The sequence below is a fragment of the Canis lupus genome, chromosome 21 (assembly GCF_011100685.1).
Source record: "Canis lupus familiaris isolate Mischka breed German Shepherd chromosome 21, alternate assembly UU_Cfam_GSD_1.0, whole genome shotgun sequence".
Classification (NCBI taxonomy): Eukaryota; Metazoa; Chordata; class Mammalia; order Carnivora; family Canidae; genus Canis; species Canis lupus.
The window spans coordinates 20675670-20698307 of record NC_049242.1 but is presented as its reverse complement, the minus strand read 5'-3'; the positions used below and the strand labels follow the sequence as shown (position 1 = coordinate 20698307).

Below are 22638 nucleotides of genomic sequence, written 5' to 3'. Positions count from 1 at the left end.
GCTACTGCCTTCCTCTTCTTTGGAGGCTCCAGCTGTCATCAGCTCCATCAAAACTAAGGCTGGCTTTGCTAAATGAGCTTTGCTTCCTGAAGACCATTAAGCCAGACCCTAGACTGTGCTTTGCTGTATTAATGATAAAAGCACAAATGTATTTGGAGCAGACTGTCTTGTAAGACTGGTCCCAGCTCCTCCTGGCTGCCCTTCCAAGTCTTCTTCAGGGCAATGATGTTCCCCATTCTTCAACTCTTGTGCCCACACTCTGTGTTGATTGGACTTTTTTTTTTTCCTCTTAACTCTCATCTTAAACTCCCCTCTGTTGTGCTAGAAAAGCAGCAAGGTATTAAAGACAGATCACAGCTGACAGTGCCACCCCCACCCCACCCCAAGCCAAGGGATTACTCATTTGGCTGGTTCTCTAAGCTTAGTCCAAGTTCCTGAGCCTAACATACAGGCCTTTTACAGTCTGACCTACTTCCTGCCTCTCTCCTCCCGGACCCGAGGCATTTGGAAGCTTCATCAATCCCCAGGCACACCAGCCCCTTTTACAGCTCTGTCTTACGGCCTCTGCTGTTCCTTCCGCCTAGATTTCACTTCTACTCTACTGGCACTCATATGCAGACTTTAAGACCCTACACAGATACCATATTCTCTCTGAAACCTTCTTGGACACAGCCCTTCTTCTGGCTACCAAATAGCACTTGGCCCATGCTTTGTTAGATCAACTGTCTCTGTGCCTCCTTGCCCAGCCCATGAGTTTCTGAGATAGTGACTGATGCCCTAACACCTACAGTCCCAGGATTTACCCAATAAAGGCCAGGGGCACAAAGTTTTTAGTCTGTGTTTGTGGAACAGGTAAGAATGTTCATTCAGCGTATAATAATTCCAAAGTTAAATTTCATGTTCAAAAGAAATAAAGGGCTAAAGATGTAACTTCTGGCGATGTGACAGCTAGTGGGGTATGATGTTGTAGTGGTGGCATGGCGGCTTGCTGGGGCTATTCAAATCTTTTCGGAGGGGACACACTCCTGTTCCTACTTTATCTGACCTATTTTAGGGCCCTTCTCATGGCCCTAGACAGGGTCACCGGCTCATTAGTGCTCCACTGCATTAATTACTCTCTGGTCTTCTCTGATGCTAGCAGAACAACTTCTGCCAGTGTACAACAGAAAAAGCCCCAGGCCTCTGGGGAAAAACTGTTCCATCGACAGCTGTATTGACCTCCAAAATGAATTCCCATTACAGGTCTTGTAGTGAACTGGATGTTTGTTAACAGAATCAATGGCTTCATTACTCCATTAGATTTGCAAGATGAACTCTCTAATGGCAGAGGGGGAAGGTTTATGCTAGCGGATGGAGTAGCCATGGCGCCAGGGATGAACAAAGCTGCTGCCAGAGAAGACACAGGGAAGGTGCAAAGAAAAAGCCTCTGGAGCAATTCCACCTTCCCCATGGTCTTTTTGGACTACTCCCTCTCTGCCACCCCTTTCTCTGCACCCCAAAAACGTGGGGGCGTTTTTCAGGGTTCCACTCCAGACCCTCCTATAGCTTCACTTACTCATGAGACTCCCCCGGGGTAATCTTCTCCAGCCAGGTGATAACAACTCTCAAAAATCAATCTTTAGCCCAGTTCTCTATCCTTGGCTCTTGTCCTATAGCCCTCTGCCTGCTGGGCATCACCATTCAGACGTCCCACATGTAGGTCAAGCACAGGGATCCTCCTCCTATGCTCTCCCACTCCATGAAGTATATCAACACCACCATCCGATTGGTCCTGAGCCAGAAACCTAGGCATTATCTATGACTCTTCTCTTTCTCAACAACCATGTCATGTCGTTATGTCACTGCTCTGCCTCAGATTCTTCAGTGGCTCCCTGTTATCCTCAGGATGGCCTACAAAGCTCTCTCTTTATAAAACTGTTTTCCTGTTTATTTCTTCAACCTCGTTTCTGACCAGGCTTTCCTTGTGTTTCAAACAGAATTTTAGGAAGACAGTAACCTTTTTCTCTCATCACTCCATACTTCTGGCTGTAAACTCAGTGAGGGCAGAGATACTGCTTCTTCTCTAAGTCTTCTCTCTAGCATCAGACACATTGTGTTACATAACTCCAAAATATGTGTTGATTAAACAAATGAAGTACACAGCATGAAGTGTACTTCATTACTGCTCACTGATTCCTCACTGCCTTCAGAACAAAGTCTAGGTTCTCCAGTCTGACAAGAAAGGCCATTCTGTCACAATCTCCTTACCCAGCTTATCACTTCATACATCCCACATGCCCCCCTAGGCTGCATGCTTTGGGCTGTGGGTCTAAGAGAGGAGTGACCTGTTCTCATGGCTGGGGCCCTCTGCTCAGGCTATGGAGACACATCTGTGACCCAGGCTGTTCCTTGCAGAGTCAGAGAAATCCCTTCAACTCTCTGAGTCTGTTTCCTTATTTATAAGCTGACATAGGGCGGTCAGGAGGATGAAATGCATAAAGGGTTGACACAGTCTGGCACACTGTTAAGTTCTTAAAATGTGTTCTAGTCACTTCTGTAGTCTTGGAGCCTGAAGCAGTCTCGGCTCACTGTGTGTATTGAATATATACTAGCAGAATGAATAAAAGAGTTTTCACTAGCAGAAAACCAAATATCCTTGTTTCTTGTGGTCGAAATAAGATGGGCTTTCAAGGTCTGCTAAGAAGATGAAGTAGGGGTTATGATGAGTTGGGTCCACTTGGAATTCCATTCTATAAATCTGAAGCCATGTCTATGAAATCAGTCAGCTCCATAATGAGCTTGCAGCCTCAGAAAAATTCTTTCAAAGCTGTTTTGGTGCTCAATCTTGCCCAAATCTCACTTCTGCTTGCTACTTTAAAAGATTTCTACCTGAATGTAGGTGATTATTCCTTAGGGTCTACACTGGATTGAAGTGTTCCTGCAAAACTCCTGTCTACATGGAACCTCAGAATGTGTCCTTGTTTGAAAACGGTCTTCACAGATCTAATTAGTTAAAATGAAGTCCTACTGGATAGGGTAGGTCCTAATTCACTGGTGGTGATACTTATAAGAACAGCAAACAGACAGACATTTAGGGAGAACATCATGTGATAACAGACATAGAGACTGGATAAGGAAAATGTGACGTAGCTATATAATGGAATATGATTCAGCCATATAATGAATGAAGTACGGATACATGCTACAGCATGGATGGATCTTCAAAACACTATGCTAAGTGAAAGAAGGCAGTGATAAAAGACTATTGGTTGTAATGATTTTATTTATGTGAAATGTCTAGAATTGGCATATCCAAAAAGATAGCAAGTAGACCAGTGGTTGCTCAGGGATGGGGGTGGGATGGAGTAGGAACGGGCAGTGACTGCAGATGAGTATAGGGTTTCTTTCTGAGGTAACGAAAACGTTCCAACAGTCAATGGTGGTGATGGTTGCAAATGCTGTGAATACACTAAAAACCAATGACTTGTACACTTTAAATAGGTGATATATGGTAACTTAATTAAAAAAAACATACATATACACATGCACAAACACTTCTGCAGCATTTGAAGTATTAAGTATGTGCAAGAGATTAATGGTCTAATTAAATATACCTGACCTTTAGCTTATTCTCTCTCTGAAGAGAATACCGAACACTCAGTAAATACCAAGCCCTTGCTAAAGTAGACCGAGTAAAAGACATTCTCCTTTTCCTACCTTCAGTTCCCTGTACCTCCTCCAACATCACTGGCTCAGGCCTTTACTGCACAATCATAGCAAGGCAGTGGGAATTTCAGCAAAACAAAACAGCAAGAACTCTTTGGGGTCAAAAGACCCAACGTCTTTTGGGTTGAATGAGATACTGGTGTGAAAACAAATCTGCACACTTGCATAAAACGTGCATAGGATTTGTTTTTATTGCCTGGGTACCCCTTGAGGAAAGACAAGAATGATAAGGGACATTATGTGATGTGTGGCTAGGCTGTTTTTGGTATGTGGCCATAAGACTGTTGTAATGATGTGTCTTGGGTCATTAGGAAGGGCGGTTATACAGCTAGAAGAAAATGGACGTTTCCAGACTTCTGGCCTGGACTTCCATCTCCAAGTCTAGACTAAAGATAATGCCAGAAAATGCTTGAGTCAAATTTGTTTTCTTTTAAACAGGGTTTTATTTTTTCCTCTTCTCCCTGGCTTCTTTTTAGGGCCCTAAAAATCACTCCCCTTCCTTTCCACAATCACCCCTGGGAAGCCTGCCCAGCACACAAACACTCCGCCCACCTTCTTGCAAAATTCTAGAACAGGAAAGCTCTGAAGGATTTTAGTAGAGGGGCCCAACCCAGCCCAGCCATCAACTGGCTAGTGATAACAGGAGCAGGAAAGGGGCGGTTGGCGGGAGTTTCTGGAAAAGATGACTGGCCAAATAATGACTGGTTCCCTTATCTCAATGCCCTTTTTATCTTTATCCTTCCCCCCCCATCCCCACCCCAAGCCTCAGTGGGTGTCAGAACCCATGAAGTGGGAGACCCAAGCATATGCTGGAGCCCAGGCTGGACTCAAAACCTGGTTCTGCTAACTCCTCGCTTGATGGCCTTGGAGAGGTTACATAAACCTCTTTGATCCTCACCTGTTCAACAGGGAAAATACATAATTTTCTAGGGCTGCTGTGAGGTTTGAGATCATACATATAAAACATTTAGCATAGTGCCTGCTGTTCTTACTGTTCCCATTCCTTAGTATACATAGAACTACTGAGACCTTGAAATTGGCCAAGAGGTACAGAGTTGCTTTCTAAGCAACAGTAAATGCTTGGAAGGTAACTGTTGTCTCTGTTTTAGTCCCAACTATACACCCTCTATGATGGTATATGTGGAAGGAGAACAAAAAGGACAACATTAACTATAATAATCCCAGTTGCGTATGCCTGGATGGCTCAGTGGTTTAGCGTTGCCTTCAGCCCAGGGTGTGATCCTGGAGTCCCGGAATCGAGTTCCATGTTGGGCTCCCTGCATGGAGCCTGCTTCTCCATCTACCTGTGTCTCTGCCTCTCTCTCTCTCTCTCTCTCTCTCTCTCAGTCTCTCTCTCATGAATAAGTAAATAAAATCTTTAAAAAAGAAATCCCAGGGCAGCCCTGGTGGCTCAGTGGTTTAGCGCCTCCTTCAGCCCAGGGCCTGATCCTGGAGACCCGGAATCGAGTCCCACATCAGCCTCCCTGCATGGAACCTGCTTCTCCCTCTGCCTGTGTCTCTGCCTCTCTCTCTTTCTGTCTCTCATGAATAAATAAATAAAATCTTAAAAAAAAAAAAGAAAGAAATCCCAGCTGCTATTTGTTAAGCACCTATTACATGCCTCTAGTCTACTCTGTGAGGCAGGTGTTATTTCCACTCTTTCCTCTTCTTTTTTGGATGAAGAAACTGAAGCTCAGAGAAGTTAATAATGAGCTCTGCGGTCACACAGCTAGAAAGTGGCAGAGTCTATCTGAAACAGATCTTACTTTTTTCAAAACCAATTCTTTTCATCCACGTAAAGAGTTCCCACAAGATCCCTATGTGGTGAATGGTATTAGCTTTATGGGAGGCAGAGTCAAATGACAGAATGAGGGTCTAGGCCAAGCTCTGCTGTCAACTGGCTGAGTGACCTTAGGAATGCCATTTCACCGTCCTGGACCTCGTACTCTCTATTCAAAAAAGGAACTTGGATGAAATTGGGGATACATATCAAAGCCATCTTTGGGAAACATAAGAGAGCTGTTCCGTATAAGACCTAATGAGTCATATTTACACAGGGATTTAGATAAGATCCACTGGTTTGGCTTTTAACAATCTCTGGTTCTTAATCCCAGGGCAGAGGTAGAACAGATGGGGTCAGCTGAAAAATCAGGGGTAAAGCAAGCTTGAAAAGCCAAATGAACAAACAAATTCTTCCCAAAATCGTTTTTTGGATCATCAAAATTACAAATTGGAAACCACCCTTGTTCTCACTGGCTTTTCATACCATCTGTCTACGGCCAACTCCAAAAGGTACAATGTGTAACAGACAGAGCCCTGACATGGGTTCAGAAACATGGGTTCTGACCCTATTCTACTACAAGGCCTTATGCCAAAGTTTTAATCTCTCCATACCTCCTTTATCAAGCTGTCAAACGCCAAAGAGAACATCCACCTTACAAGGTTCTTTTGAAGATCTGATGAATGGAATATGGGTAAACAATAATTATTAAATATTCAATAAGTGCTTGTTGGCTTGACATCCAAAAGTAGAATGGCAGTAAAATTCTAAGGGTTCCAATGGAGAGAAAATTATCAGTGAAAAAATTGTGAACGGTGTATGACTCTATGGGGTCCCTGCAAAAACCTGTCCAAGAAACAACTAGAGGGTGAAGAGTTCGAAAAACAAAAGGATGTTGACAAGGGCTGAGGGCAAGACTGGATGGAGAGCTCCAGATCATTTTAACTTGCAACCACAAGAAATTTTTTTAAAAATGGGGATGCCCTGGTGGCTCAGCGGTTGAACGTCTGCCTTCAGCCCAGGGAGTGATCCTGGAATCCCGGGATCAAGTCCTGCGTCGGGCTCCCTGCAGGGAGTCTGGTTCTCCCTCTGCCTGTGTCTCTGCCTTTCTCTGTGTCTCTCAGGAATAAATAAATAAAATCTTTAAAAATAAAAAAAATTAAGAATGAATAATCCTTAAAATCATCTGACACATCATAATTAGAGGAATTATTCACAAATTTAAAGCAAAACACAAAATCACTTCACTCTACATAAGAACTCATATAATATGGCAACTGGAAGGAGCTTTGGAGACTAATGGTTCATTTATCACCACTGTCCTTCCCATGCTCCCAAAGCTCTTGTTTCTGGTCGGAGAAACTGGCCCAGGAAGGTGAGGCTACTGTCCAAGGCCACACAGCAGGTCAGACCTGAATCCTAGAATAAGATTTCAGATCTCCTAGTGTGGGGGTCCTTCCACCGCACCGCGAGAAAGATATATCAGTACATATCAGTGTGAACAAAGACATAGTCTGTGTAATGTGGAGGTGGGGTGGGGAGTGGCAATCAAGTCAGGGCATCTGATCACCAGGACACTACCCAGCAGGGCCGTTATTTTGTTTCAAGTTTATTATGTTACATTTGCATGGTAAGTAAACACTCCCTGGATCAAACTACTAAAGACTAGTATAAATAATTCTCCAAGCTCAAAAATATAGTGCTTGTGTTTATAAAATCTATAAAGCAGAGGACGAAACAAGGGGAGGCAGAGACAGGCAGTAACATGAGACCCTGAGAGACCTTTAGGCACTAGGCTGCCCAAGCATCCCCCTTCCAGGGAAGGATCTGAGAAAGAACACCCTCCCTGCACCTCTCCTAGGGTGGGGGTGGGGGGCTCTGAGAACTAAATCAGAACATCCTGACCTTGACACAGAGGATCTTTCAGTATACTTTAGCAGAAATCGATTTTGTGAAGGGTGCAGGGGAAAGGGAGTGATTATAGCTGAGAGGCATGTCACAGTCTCTGGTCACACACCCTTACATAACCTTCTCTCTGCCCCGGGCACCTCACTTTATTTTTTTAAAAGATTTTTATTTATTCATGAGAGGCACAGAGAGAGAAAGAGAGAGAGAGAGAGAGAGAGAGAGAGAGAGAGGCAGAGACACAGGCAGAGGGAGAAGCAGGCTCCATGCAGGGAGCCCGATGTGGGCCTCGATCCCAGGTCTCCAGGACCCTGGGCTGAAGGCGGCGCTAAACCGCTGGGCCACCGGGGCTGCCCGGCACCTCACTTTAGAGCAAATGCCAGGCTTTACCATAAGTCTCCAGTTAGAATTATAATTATTTTTTATAGATCTTATTTATTTATTCATGAGAGAGGCAGAGACATGGGCAGAGGGAGAAGCAGGCTCCCTGTGGGGTGCATGATTCAGGACTCGATCCTAGGACCCGGGATCACAACCTGAGGCAAAGGCAGATGCTCAACCACTGAGCCAGGCAGGTGCCCCTCCAGTTAGAATTAATAATGCCTTCCTCTTTTTTTTTTTTTTTTTACTTACTTATTCATGAGAGAGAGAGAAAGAGAGAGAGAGAGGCAGAGACACAGGCAGACGGGGAGAAGAAGGCTCCATGCAGGGAGCCTGATGTGGGATTCGATCCCAGGTCTCCAGGATCACGGCCTGGACTGAAGGCGGTGCTAAACCGCTGAGCCACCTGGGCTGCCCTCAATGCCTTCCTCTTAACCATTCACAGTACCTCATTCTGCTGCTGCTTCTATGTCGGGAGTCCACAAATCTGTCCCACAGAAGTGGACTATGAGCTGACAGAAGCCAGGATCTGGCCCTTCTGTTTCTCTGACAATGCTTAGTGTGATGTTCTGTGCCCAGTAAAGGTCTGGTTGCGAACAAGGTGTTCAGTACACATACCACAGGGGTAGGTTATTCCTCCGTGAGTCAGAACAGTGAACGAATAGCTCCAGGACCCAAATGTAAACTGTTCTTGAAGGGTGGGAGACACTGTTATCCTTTTGTGAGGTTTTCTGGGCTGTGTGTGTGTATGTTTTAGGACAGCCAGTCTATATTTAGCCACGCCTCAGCCTGTCCATTTTAGAAAGATCAGTTTACACGTTTGGTTCTCCCCTTACCTACTGCACTGCAGTGCACCTTAGTTGTGATGGAACTACTGCTCCTTTGGGTGAGGCTGGGTTGGCTTTAAGAGGGTTGGTCCCTCTTAAAGTGAATTCATATTTGGAAGGAAGTACTCTTGTCATTTACATACAGTCATGAGGACTGACAGTAGGTACTATGCCAGGAGCTGCAGGCCCATCAGAAAGAATGGATCGTGTCCTTGCTCTGGGAGTTCATACTGCAGTTAGAAAGACCATGTTTTTCCTCAGAGCAGCACTTCTCCCTTCCTCCAAGGAACTTTGGGAACCTAACAGTATTCCCATAGGAATCAATCAATCCAGTAGGTACTCTAAGCTCATGTGGCAATGATGCATTTGACTCCTGTGACCTTCCCACGAAAATATAAAAAATATATCACTGTATTTTTAAGCTAACCAACTTTATAAGAGGTGAACTTCCCCTGCCTTCTTTAGCATCGACTTTCATTTAAGAGATAACTGGCAAACAATTGGAAACACAAGTGTCAGATGCTAAAATGGAAGGAGTTTATCAAGAATCATCAGTGGGATGCCTGGCTGGCTCAAGATTAAGTCGACTCTTAATCTTGGGGTTGTGAGTTTGAGCCCCACACTGGGTGTAGAGATTCCTTAAGAATTAAAAAAAAAAAAAAAAAAGAATCATTAGCAGCTGCAAAAATCACCAGAATAACACCTGAAACTGTTCTATTCTGGGTGGGGAGGCTGGGATTGTTTGAGCCGCAGCTTGCTGAGGGAATTATGAGATCTGAGCACTCTGTGAAGCAGAACTTTGTCTTTAGGAGAAGTAGCGTGGTGGAGGATGAACACGGATTTTAAAATCTGAATCTCAGCTTACCGGCTATGGAACCTAAGGATGATATGTGAATCTAAGAGTCCTAATTTGTATGGTTTGTGGAACAGCAACCTATAGGGTTTGTCCTGGGGAGTCAAGAGATGTCCCAGGCCCTGCACAGAGTGCTCCACAGAGGGAAGTTCTCCCTTAGCACTCCACTGTGGGAGGTGACCTGATGTGGGAGGAGAGCTTAAGCTTTGTGTTCACAGACCTTCAGGGTTTGCTCAGAGCCAGGACTGGTACCAGAGAGTGCAAACGGACTCAGTTGGCCTTTGCATCATCAGCAGAAGACCCTACAGGCAAAGAGCCAGGCAGGACCAACTTCTAATGGGCAGCTCTTTTTTAGCTGCTTCTCCTGTCCTGGCATCACATCAGTCTCCTGGCTTCGTAAGTGTACTTTCCTACTCATCTTCTAGCTTTGTATCTTGATGCCTCAGCAACTCTAGGTTTTTTCTGCTAGCATCCAAAAAGAAGTGCTCTTTTTAACTCGCCTTTCTAGAAGGGCCACATGAACATTGTCTTGGAATGCCCACTGAGATATACTCTTACACTAGAACAGTGGGTGGCACACTGCGTACCATAAGTCAAATTGGGTCCACTGGCTGTTTTTATAAATAAAGTTTTATTGGGACACAGCTATGCCTATTCAATTACGTACTGTTTATGGTTGCTTATATGGTACAACGGTGAAGTTGAGTACTTATGAGAGAAGAGAAGAATGCCTTGCTGAGGCATCAAGATACAAAGCTAGAAGATGAGTAGGAAAGTACACTTACGAAGCCAGGAGACTGATGTGATGCCAGGACAGGAGAAGCAGCTAAAAAAGAGCTGCCCATTAGAAGTTGGTCCTGCCTGGCTCTTTGCCTGTAGGGTCTTCTGCTGATGATGCAAAGGCCAACTGAGTCCGTTTGCACATTGCCCTAAAATATTTACTGTCTGGCCTTTTACAGAGGAAGTTTGCCAATTCCTGGACTAGAAGTTCTCATTTTGGTTTGCATAATCATGTCCTCTTTCAAAATATTACAATCTAATTTAAGTTCATCATTAAGGAGACAGAGACTGAAAACAAGACCAATGAATCCCAAACTTAAGCGTTTAAAAAAATCAAGAAGAGGGGCACCCCTGGGTGGCTCAGTTGGTTAAGTGTCTGACTCCTGATTTCAGCTTGGGTCATGATCTCAGGGCTGTGAGACTGAGTCCTGAGTAGGTCTCCACACTGGGCATGGAATCTGTTTAAGATTCTCTGTCTCCCAGAGTGCCCCGTGGCTCAGTTGGTTAAATGTCCAACTTGATCTCATGGGTTGTGGGATCAAGCCCTGTGTAGGGCTCCATGCTTCTCAGTGAGTCTGCTTGGGATTCTCTCCCTCTCCTTTTGCCCTTCTCCCCACTTGTGTATGCTCTCTCTCTCTCTAAAATAAATAAATCTTTAAAAAAATTTCTTTCTCTCCCTCCATAACCCATCACCCACAAAAAAAAAAAAAAAAAAATCAAGAGGAGGAATCATAAGAAAATCCAGTTTGGAGAGTGCATTAGTATTATTATAAGAAATCATATTCATTTTCGTTTTCGGATGTCTTGGTCACAAACAACATGCTGACTGCTATTTAACTTATGGAATGAAAATATTCAGAGAGTAACATAATAAACTTGTATTGAACCAGGCTTGGAAGAAATCGCCTGATTGTCCTTGCTGATCCTTAATGATTCATTCTTCTTCCATATCACAGATGCACAGTTCTGGAAATGACCAAGGGATCATTTAGTTCAATATTTTATTTTACTGATAAGAAATCTAAGGTCTAGAGAGACCAAGTGATTTTACCAGTGACTGATTTGTAGACCTGAGCAAGAATGTCAGTCTCTTGTTTTTCACTTCAATGTTTCTTCTAGTAATACATCAAATTGGAAGAACAATAAACAGTATAAGCTCGAGTGTACTTTTCAACTTCTAAGGAAAGTGAAAAGAGCTTTCATTTAATAACCTGACACCATTCCCTGAAGTTCTCAATCAAGTCCAACATTATGGCTGGAAAGAGTCAGAATTACTATTGACATATTCTTTGATAAAACAGTACTGTTTTCATATGTGTATACAGTACCTTTTAATTGGCTTTAGTATAATTAATTAAAAAAAAAACCATGCTGGGATCATGACAAAGACTGGACCAAATCTATAGATAAATCTAGGGAGAAATAACATAGTAACAAAATTGAACGTTCCACTTTACAACACGATCTCTCTCTCCCTTTACGGGGTCTTCTTGAATTTCTCCTGGCAACGTTTTGCCATTGTCTGTATAGAGATCTTGCATGTTTTTTGTTAAATCGTTTCCTAAGTGTTTTTATTTTTGTAAAAGAAGTTTTTATTTTGATTTCCAATTGTAGGCTGTTCTCAACAACTTTGACATTTAAAACAGCCCTGAAAAGTTGGCAGGGTGGTGATCTTTCCAGATTCATCTCACATAAGAAGAGACTAAGACTTAGAGAAATAAAAGGATTTCAGTGTTATAGAGCTCTTAGGAAATGCCCCAACCAGGACTCAAACTCGTCTTTTTCACACCACGTTGAAGGATCATTATATTGTGCACCTCTAATTGAGGGTAGATGAGGTGCATATACTTATAAATTATAAGTACTATACAAATATCCAATGGAATGAAAAAAAGAAAGCTATTTTGATAGGAGTAATAAGGAGACCAAGGCCCAGAGAGGCCTTTCCTGATCACATGACCTAACCGGGTTTCTGGTCACTTCCTATCATGTTGCTTTGTCTTCTTTTCATCACAGTGCTTACTTATTTCTACCACTTAAACACTTTTTCACCTGTCTCTTCCCACTTGACAGTCAAGCCTTTAAGAGTTTGAACCTCACATGTTGTGTTCACCACTGACGCTTTAGTGGCCTGGCTGTAAAAATCTGCTTCTCGGTCTCCTGCTGTAGGTAGTGTAACAGAAGACAGCCCCAGCTGCTGGCCTTCTGATTCCCTCAAGTACCCTGGCTGTTCTTACCCAATGTCAAAGAAAAGGTAGGACTACTAATAACAGGCCTGCTCTTGTGAGACGTGGGAACCCTTTAATGGGACTCAAGAACCTTCACCAATGTGGCAGAAACTGTCCTAGAACTGCACTGCAGTCTAATCCTCCTTCCTGCCTTCTTTCCATCACAGGTGTCAGCCCTGCACTCCACTGAAGGCTTTGCCACTTCTCTGGCTCCTTCCCATCATCCCTCACAGGGGTCTCACCCAATAAATCTCTTGCAGGTCTTAACTCATCCTATGGATGCTTCTCAGGGAACCTGAGCTCACATACTCATGGTCTGAAACAGTGCTTAATGACCAAATGGTGGGCCCAGGTTCACATTGCAAGCAGACCACAGACCCAGAACTAGAACTCAGGTCTCTGGTCCCTCCGTCCAAGGCCCTTTACACTCTGATCACCTATCACCTGAAAAATATGTCCTTGATGCCTGTGTCTAGGAGGCTGCTGGTCTGATGACTTTGAAGGGAAAATGTATTCACTAATGGCCAAGCCCCACAGCTGGCTTCTCAGCTCTGTTTATAATTATGTGGACTTTAGTGGGTGTAAGAACATCTGCCTTAGATTCAGAGAAAACTGAAGCTATGGGTTAGGTCAGTGAAGAAAATCTGGCTTATGTTTAAGTTAGAAGCAGCAAGAACTCTGTGTGATGCCCTCTGAAAGGACTCTGAGGAGAGTACCTACCCTGGCAGGGCCAGAGATGGTCATCACGAGAGGGCGAAAGTGGCAGCAAGTCTTGCCCATGTCTTTGCGCATGTGCCGAAGATCTTGTATAGGCAATGCGAGGACTTCAGGCAGGAACTACATCTAGAATTTCAGAATATGATTAAATAGTGAAGAGCATGGATGCTGGGACCAGACTGTCTGGGTCTGATTCCCAACTCCTCTACTTTCTAGTTGTATGAACTTGGAAAGTTACCAAACCTCTTTGTGCCCCAGTTTCCTCCTCTGTAAAATGAAAATACTAGTAGTCATCTACCTTGTAGGATCACAGGAGTGAAGATCTGTAGAATGCTGCCTTGTACACAGTAAGCTCTACATAAATATTAGCTTTTATTATTAGCAGTGGTACATTTAAAGAGACACCTTTGTTTTTGAGCACCTCAATAAATTAAGTGTAATGTATCTCAAACCAAGCAAGTCAGCAAGGTTTATTTGATAAACATACTAATCACACATGGTAAAAAATGTTCTTGAGTTTGGGTAAAACAGAGATAGGGTTACTTCGGATGTTTCAGTTTGGAGGACAGAAGAGCCTGGTCCATCTACTCAAAGGGCTGCCGTGAAGATAACTGGGAAGGCAGAGACAATTTCTGGGCCATACATTTAGGTGATATTCAGTGTGCACTTAACATGTACCAAACACTGTTCCATGTAACTGAAGTGGGCCCTTATCTAATCTTCATAATGATCTTGTGAGGATCTTGTTTCTATTTTACTGAGGCAGAAATTGAGGCTTAGAAAAGTAAGTTGACTCACCCATGTTTAGATTGAACTCATCAATGTTATGGGTTCATGTATTTACATGATGCTAAGACCTATGCTCTTTGTACTAAACTGGCCTTCTAAACCAGTGCATACATAAAAGCATTTTATAAATCATATGGCCTTATGTAAATTCAAGACGGTATCACCATCAACATCGTCTGGAACACTAGCTGGAAGCCAAGAAACCCAGGTGCCAATTCTAGCCTTGCCAGTTAGCTGTATGATCTTGAGCAAATTAGCTCCCCTCCCTTGACCTCCGGATACTCTGATATTTGAGGAGTTTGGAACTAAACTTTCTCTCAGAGCATTTTAAGACCTCAAATTCTAGAATTTTCTCTCTCTACAAAATGTATTTCCTTCTCTGTCTTGGCTGAGTGTTTTGGCTAATATGATTCACCATGAGAAATTTTGTTCGCTGACTTCATCCACAAAAGGGGTAAGGAGGTGGGGAATAAAAGCAAACAATAAACAAATAATAGATACATAAAATGAAGTTTAGGTCATTGGTACACCCTGTCTCTTCAGCCTAGTTAGTACATAATTCATCTTGAGTTTTTCTTTTTTGTTTCTTTATTTTTGTTTATGGTTGTACTTTATAGCATTGTTTCCATAAAGGGAATTTTATTCTCTATGTTCTGTAAATAAGGTTAGAATGTTTTTGAAGCTTCCTTTCCCCCCACACCCACAACACTGAATTTCTCAAAACAACAATATTTACAAATAAGTTGGAGTTTTTCAAAGTAATTGTGTGTAACTATTTACAAAGTCATAACCAAACAGCAACTAGATCATTTGAATATTCCCTGGGCAGCTACTATGTGTCTCTAGAATGTGTTGTCAGAAAGATGAAAGAGCCATTTTCACCCTCAAGCCTTTCACACATCCCCTCCCTCATTCCCAAAGTCTGTGTTCTGGCCTCAAAGAACCATTTCTAGCTCCTCAAGCCTCTGGGAACTTGAACAGCAGCCCCTGGAGAAAGCAAGAGAAACCTGACTTCTGAGGTGATGGTTGTGTTAATCAACCTGATTGTGGTAATCACTTTACAATGTATGCTGGTATCAAGTCATCACTATGTATGCTTTAAATAGACACAGTTTGCCAATTATACCTTGAAAGCTGGGGGAAAAAACCTGGTATGTATAATTCTTTTTTTTTTTTTTAAAGATTTTATTTATTTATTCATGAGAGACACACACAGATAGAGAGAGGCAGAGACTCAGGCAGAGGGAGAAGCAGGCTCTATGCAAGGAGCCTGATGTGGGACTCAATCCTGGGTCTCCAGAATCAGGCCCTGGGCTGAAGGTGGCACTAAACTGCTGAGCCACTGGGGCTGCCCCAGTATGTATAATTCTATTTATGTAAAGAAAGAGAGAGAGAGGGGGGAGAGAGAGAGAGTGAGAGAGAGAAATCTGAAATGAGAAAATCCTGTATTGATGTTTTATCCAAGGTTGATTAAAACTTCAATCTTTATCACTGCCTAGATGGGGGGGGGCTTGATAATGAAGTTAAATTCAGAAATTAAAAATGGTTTTTTTTTCCACACTTGAGGTTAACCTCAATTTTTTTTCTGCTAAACATATCTCGGCACATAGCCAGGCACGGTTCAGTTGAAAGCAGGTAAGTCTTGGTGCACACTGGGGGGGGCCTGGGACCAGGAACTGCATATAGAGGAGGCAGGCCATCCCTGGGAAGAGTTCCCAGGGTAGTGTGGAGGAAAGAACATCATGAGAGAAAATGGCAAGGCTCAAGAGTTCCCGGAGAACTCCTGCTCCGGATCTCAGGCTCCTCCCGGGCACCTGTCCCTACAACAGGACCAGGTGGAATGAGAGAACAGAAATAGAAACTGGGCATCACCTAGAAACGTGGACAGCAGAGCCCACAAGGAGGAGGAAGCATGTGCGGGAAAGCAGAAGCAGATTTTCTTCAGAAATTCAGGCAGACAGACCACCAGTAAGCCAGCAGTCTGCCACTGGGCAGTGGGGCTCCAGCCTCTGGTTTAAGGGTTTGGGTGACCCTGTGGTCTCTGAGAGGGGCTGAGTTAAAAAAAAAAAAAAAAGGATAGGATCCAATCCTGGGTGGAATTAGAAACCACAAGCAGGTTAAGAGGCAAGTGACTCAAGAGCTGGCAAAGCAGGCAAGATCCCTAGGTTAACCTCAGCTTACACACAATATCAGGGTGAAAACTGAGCAAAAGCGACACAGGATCCCAGAGCGCCCACTTTATGCTGAGGTGTGCTGAGGGCCTGCACTTGAAAAAGGCAGAGTTCAAAGGCCCCTGGCCATGAGCACAGACAGAGGCTAGGGGGTTGGAGGTTTGACACCAGTGTCCCCTCTAGAGTACCCTTTCCCAGACTTTTCTGTTTTATGAATGAGTTAAAGCACTGCCTCTTTGTTTGGTTTATTTTTAAAAATGAACACACAGGGCTAACCATTTTTAATTATGTCAAATATGGAAAAATTATTATTTACTATGGTGGTCATTTCTCTCTTTCTCTCTCCCTCCCTCTCTCTCTCTCTTTCACACACACACACACACACACACACACACACACACACACACACGAATACTTGAACAGAAGTGCGTACCCATGCAAAGAGAATCTCAGAATGAAGGGAAGTTTTAAAATCTGATTACATTTAGTTTTATGAAACTGACTACATCTTCCTCATGTTTTTCATGTTTATTGTGGACAAAGGAAAATTTCCATAGCTCAGCCCTGATCTGTATTCCCTCTTCTGAAACATCGGCGGCAGATCCGTATTTTCACCTCAGGTTTCAGCCTTCTCAGGCCACCATGGGAGAGGGCGAAGCCAGGGTGCGGCTCCGGCTGGCAGCACTTGACTTTCTCTCCCCTGCACTCTTCAAGCTGGCTTCCTCTCACCTATTTCATGTATTATGTTCCATGTGCGATAATAGTTAACAATGTAAAGAAAAGAGTTTGAAAATTACCATTTTGGTCCTCAAATTTTAGTTGACAGTTGAAAAAACTGAGATCAACACACTGGATCAGTAACAAAGCTGAAATTTAAAACCGGGACTTTGATTCCCAATTCAGATCCTAGACAGAGATGACCATATCTCTTGATTTTGTTAAGCTCAGAATCCTACCCAGAGCCGTATGTAAGTAGATGTTTAATCATAATCAAGATCTCTTGAGGTCCAAGGTGACCTTACCCCTAAAGTCAAAGTCCTAATTCTACCTCTATTGAAAAATTAGAATTAGAGTAGGCTTTGGAATCTGGTCTGGGACCAATTCAACAATACTTTATTACCTTCCTTCTCCAGAGATAATCAGAAGCACTCAAAGAACAAGAAAGGGGGGGAGGGACATCTCAAGAGATGTTTTCGAGCTGTCAATGGCTCCTGGGGTTGAAGAATCAGGATGAGACGCTCTCCTCTCTAGCAGTCTGTGGGTTTTGGCAGGTAACACTAGACCTGATCCATGCTGGCTGCCTGGGTTTGGTGGGGGGGGGGGGGGGGGGGGGGAGTGTCTGGTATAACAGGGAAAGCAGGAAGAGAGATCAAAGCTTAGAATGAAGAGAGGAGGGTCGGGTTTCTCCCTGTCACCTTCTCCTCCAGAGGGGTCTGGGCTTCCCTGCAGGCCAAGGCTGGAGCCTGCTCTGGGATGATGCAGGGGTGTCTGTTGGGGGTTTTATGGAGTTCATGTCCCAACTCAAAGCCTATCCTTGGGGTGACCAGATCCAGCTGAAGATAAAAGACAACAAACAAACAAAAGATTGAAGAGGATGGCCTGATATTTCAGGGTTATTTAGAATAACATTTCTTTTTTTAAAAGGCATGAGGATTTCAGATCTGGCTGGAAACTGGTCTGGATGTTTATTTTTCTCATTGTCTCAGTGGAAAAAAAAAGAGTGAGTGATTCAGACAGCAGCCTCCGCCTCTGGGCTGGGGCCCGGGTCAGTCTCCACTCTGTTCTTTGCTCCTCAAGGGACTTGTGTCAGCATGGGGAGAAGCTGCATTTTACCTCCCACATTTGCTCTAAGCTTCCAATAAGGATCTCCCAGAGGAGCTGAGAGATCTGAGCTCAGTCAAAGAAACCAAAAAGCAAAAGGTAGGGGAGGGAATAAGGGAGGAGATGGTCCTCCCAAGAGAGAAAGGGTGAGGTCTCTGAGAAAGGCCTCTTTCCTCCCCACCGCCTCCCCTCCCAGCTTCTCCCCTGGCTCTCCCACTCACTGTGTCTGGGGGAAAGGACCAAGGTCAACCAGAAGGCATCTGGATGGACTGCGTGGCTCCACCACAGCCCTGCCTACTGTCAGATTTCCAGCTGGAAAAAGGGGCCCGGTACTGACATTTAAGGCACCAATTCTTCTTTCTAGAGAGGAAAGAGCTGTTTGAAGACTATCCCCACCCCCCAACCCTGATAATATTCTACCACTGGAGGTTGAAGATTCCCCAAAAGCATTCCTCTGGGTCCCCAAAGGGACTCAGGACTTAAAACAATTCTACTCTTGGGTTACTGAGGAAACTCATGGATTATTAGAAGTTCAGTATTTACAAAATACTTACCGGTGGGGCAGCCATACCCAAAATTGTGGTAGAGAGAAGGTGGGGAAGAGATAACAGTTGGTTGGAACTCTGGGAAGTCCTCATTTTACAGAGTTAGACATGCGACTACTGTGAGACTCCTGCCAAGGAGCTCAGGAGAAAAGGAAGATGCTAAAATAATACCCAGGGTACGGAGGAGGCTCTGGCCTCACTTCAAGATCTTCAAGAATTACTAACTATACTCCCTGAGCTTTAATTCACAGTAGTTGGCTACTCTAAGATGGATCATGCTAAACAACAAGTGTTGGCAAGGATGTGGAGAAAAAGGAACCCTCTTACACTGTTGGTGGGGATGAAAACTTGTGTAGCCACTGTGGAAAACAGTATGGAGGCTTCTCAAAAAGTTAAAAACAGAACCACCCTGTGATTCAGTAATTGCATTCCTGGATATTTACCCTCAAAATACAAAAACACGAATTCAAAGAGATACATGACCCCTATGTTATAGCAGCACTATTTATAATAGCCAAATTATGGAAGCAGCCCAAGTGTCCATCAATTGACAATGGATAAAGATGATCTGGTGTGTGTGTGTGTGTGTGTGTGTGTGTGTGTGTAATGAAATATTGTTCAGTCATAAAAAAGAATGAAATCTTGCCATTTGCAATGACATGGATGGAGCTACAGAGTATAATGCTACGTGAAATAAGTTAGAGAAAGACAAATACCATATGATTTCACACATATGTGGAATTTAAGAAACACAAAAAATGAGCAAAGGAAAGAAAAGAGAGAAACCAAGAAATAGACTCTTTTTAAAAAAAATTATTTACTTGAGAGAGAGGGAGAGAGAAAGAGAGAGAGAGGATGAGTAGGGAGACTGCAGAGGGAGAAGCAGATTCCCTGCTGAGTGGGGAGCCTGATGTGGGGCTCAATCCCAGGACCCTGAGATCATGATCTGAGCTGAAGGCAGATGTTTAACTGAGCCACCCAGGTACCCTAAGAAACATACTCTTAACCATAGAGAACAAACTGATGGTCACCAGAGGGGAGATGGGTGAAACAGGTATTGGGGATTAAGGAGTGCACTTGTTCTGATGAGCACTGGGTGTTGTATAAAAGTATTGAATCACTATATTGTACACCCAAAACTAAAATAACACTGTATGTTAACCATATCTGAATTAAAATAAATCTTAAAAACTAAAATGGATCATGCTACCTTGCTAATTTAGCCCTCAAAAGGTTAATATTAATGTATAGATGGTGCTTTACTTTCTAAATGGTCTGTTGTTGGTGACTTAGAAACTTTCTGCTTTTCCCTCCTGCTGGCTATTTTGTGACTTACAACAGCTGTGATAAACAGGTCTGTGAAGCAGAGCTAGGACTAATGAGGAGTTAGAGTGCACAGCCCACAGATGGAGTTAAAGCCTTGGACTGGAGCCCCGGCAACACTCTTTCTGTACTGTTTAACCCTTAGCATCCGTACCTGTGCAAGAGGAATAATGTTGCTGCCCTCTCTTATTTTGTTTGCTTCTTTACACTCAAAGGAGACTGCAGTAGTGTTTTGTTGTCTGTAAATTCCTCTAAGAACACCAGATAGTTAAATCATGTCCTGCTCATCCTGACCTAGAAATAGAAAAATCATCACCGCCACAACCACTACAGGGAAAACAGTGAACCATGCAGCTAGCATTCATATTGTGCACCTAGCCATTTCTTACCTTCCTCCCAACAACTGATAGGGAGCACCACCTCCACTTTATAGATGACAAAACCTCAAAGAGATAAAGTTACTTATTCAGTACCAAAGAGCAAAAAAATTGCAGGGCTGGGGCTCAAGCACAGCTAATGTGCCTTTCAGAGTCCATGTGGGAGTGGACAGAGTAGTTTCTGAATACATAAGGGAGGGAGGGGACAAAGGGAAGGAGGAGTCCTCAGCTCAGAGGACTCAAAGGCATGAGGGCTTCCTAACAGTGCATGGCTCCTGAGTCCATGAATAATTCATCAAAGCTCTGTGCTGAGAGCTGGTTCTTTTTGTGTGCAGTGCATCTGGTCAGGGACAGCTGCCCACCACTGGGCCACAAATGTGAGGACTTGGACCCGCCTGCTCATAAACACAGCTTAGAGCTTTCTGCTCCCTTACTCTGGGGACTGAAGGCTATTTTGATTCCCAGAGGAAGATGGGGTTCTTATTTTTGCTCCTGTGCTTGGTGTGCACACTGCCCTTCCCCCAAGCCCCACAAACAAACACTAAACTCCACACATGTGATATGAAACCTTCTTATTCTTGGAATTGTTTTTTCTTCCTGTGCTCATCCCTGATTTCCTTTTGTTTAGAGTTCTCTATCAAGAGGTTGTTTTTTCCACCCTTATGTCAATATTCAGATTCAGTTTCACTCCTGGTCTGTTCTTGATCCTAGACGCTTCTGGCTAGACTATGAGAGGAATTGGAGGGTGGCAGTATCCAGAAGCTGGGGGTGGCAAGAAGGCTTTAAAAGAAAAGACTCCATCTGCCACAGAACCTCTTCCAGATGAAAGTGAAAAACAAGTTTTTTTTTTTCCTTTTTTTCTTTTTATGGGTCCCATCACAACTCTTACATAAAGAAAGAAAAATAGTGTGTGCTTGAAGGAGCCTTTCCGGAGGAAGAAATTTCTCCAGGTCCAAGCTGCGAGCAGGGATACTGTTTTGCACACCTTCAGGAGATAGCTCTACAGAGAATATGATGCAAATACTCCTCTGGGAAATATGGAACTCCAGAGGCTGCTGGGGGTCTGGGCTCTGTCTTGGTGAATCTATGGATTGGAGAAGCAGAGTCATTGGGCAAGAAGATAATTTTATCTCTATTCAACAAAGGGAAACTGAGACTTTAATCATGTGACCTGTTCATCTAATTCCAGAGCTGTGATCTGAACTCAGGTGTCCTCACCTCCAGCTTACAGATTTACTGATAGAGTGTGATGGGTGGATTAAAGTCCCAGAAGTTACTAAATTCTTGGAATATTCCAGCCGAAGTATTTGAGCAATACGGGTTGGTGAGAAGGGAAACCTGAACCGGCTGGAAGGAGTCAGAATGTGCTTCCAGTCCAACACATAGTGTCCATGGGAGCAAAAATGCTTGGGCTTGGTTCTGGCAGATGTCAGAACCAAGAGGTCAGAGGCAAAGAGCATATGATAATGCAAGGTCAGATCTGGGTTAGACTACACTCCTGGCTCTGTCATTTTCTAGCTATCTATTTTGAATCAAAACTGCTCCTACCACAAAGGATTCCTATGAATTTTTAGTGAAAATTTATGCAGTAGAATAGATGCTGAATATATATAGCTCCTACTGTTTTGTGGCCACTGGGGTTTAGGTGTCAGTACAGGGTTCTTTCCACACAAGGTGGCTGCTGATGTAGGCACCTCAGAGACTGGATTGTTCTCAGTAAAGCCCAGCAAAATGAGAGCAGTGTTGTGTTAAGGAAGCCTCAGGGACAGATGACAGTTGCATACGCCATGTGAATCTGGCCAAAGTGGGTGTAAGGACAAAAAGCTGGAGTCCTGGAGTGCTAAGCAGTGAAGAAGAAGCAGTCTCCTTATTTGAAAAAAAAAAAAAAAAAAAATGGAAGCACAGATGATAAAAGTGATTAAATAAGTGAAAGCAGGTAGTCAAATGTTAATTTCCTTCCTGCTTTGTCTTTGATCCTGACTCTCAGCTAAATAATTCCCACTGATTTGGGCGATTAAGCTTTTAATTCTGTATATCTTTATAGATAGAATCCATTTTTAAGAAAGTCCTAAATTAAAACATAACCCATTATGTGGCTGAATCTTTTGACACACCAGATTCTCCTATGAGAGGGAAAAAAAGCCTACTATCTCCCTCAGAAAGATCTCACAAAGAATCCTAAACTTCTGTCGCAGACAAACATCCTTGCTCTGGTAAAGAAACCATCTGGCAACTAACAAAATAATCCCCTTAAATAAATATGTCAAAGGTTTAAGGGAATACATTTTTTTACTAGACAAAGCTGGTGAAAAAATACGGACTTGATCATTTGTTATTTCATTAATACTTTCCCCCCCTCATTGAGCTGGTGGTGCATGGGCTAGGGTCTCCACCTGCGGTGATGCCTGTTATAGCACTTCCCTGTGATTGCCTGGT

General features: G+C 43.5%; 1 protein-coding gene across 1 annotated transcript in view; it reads right to left on the bottom strand.

Moving 5' to 3' along the window:
- Nucleotides 1–22638, bottom strand: part of GAB2 (GRB2 associated binding protein 2) — a 192104-nt gene that overhangs the window by 27638 nt on the left and 141828 nt on the right. The gene's annotated exons all lie outside the window — the stretch shown is intronic.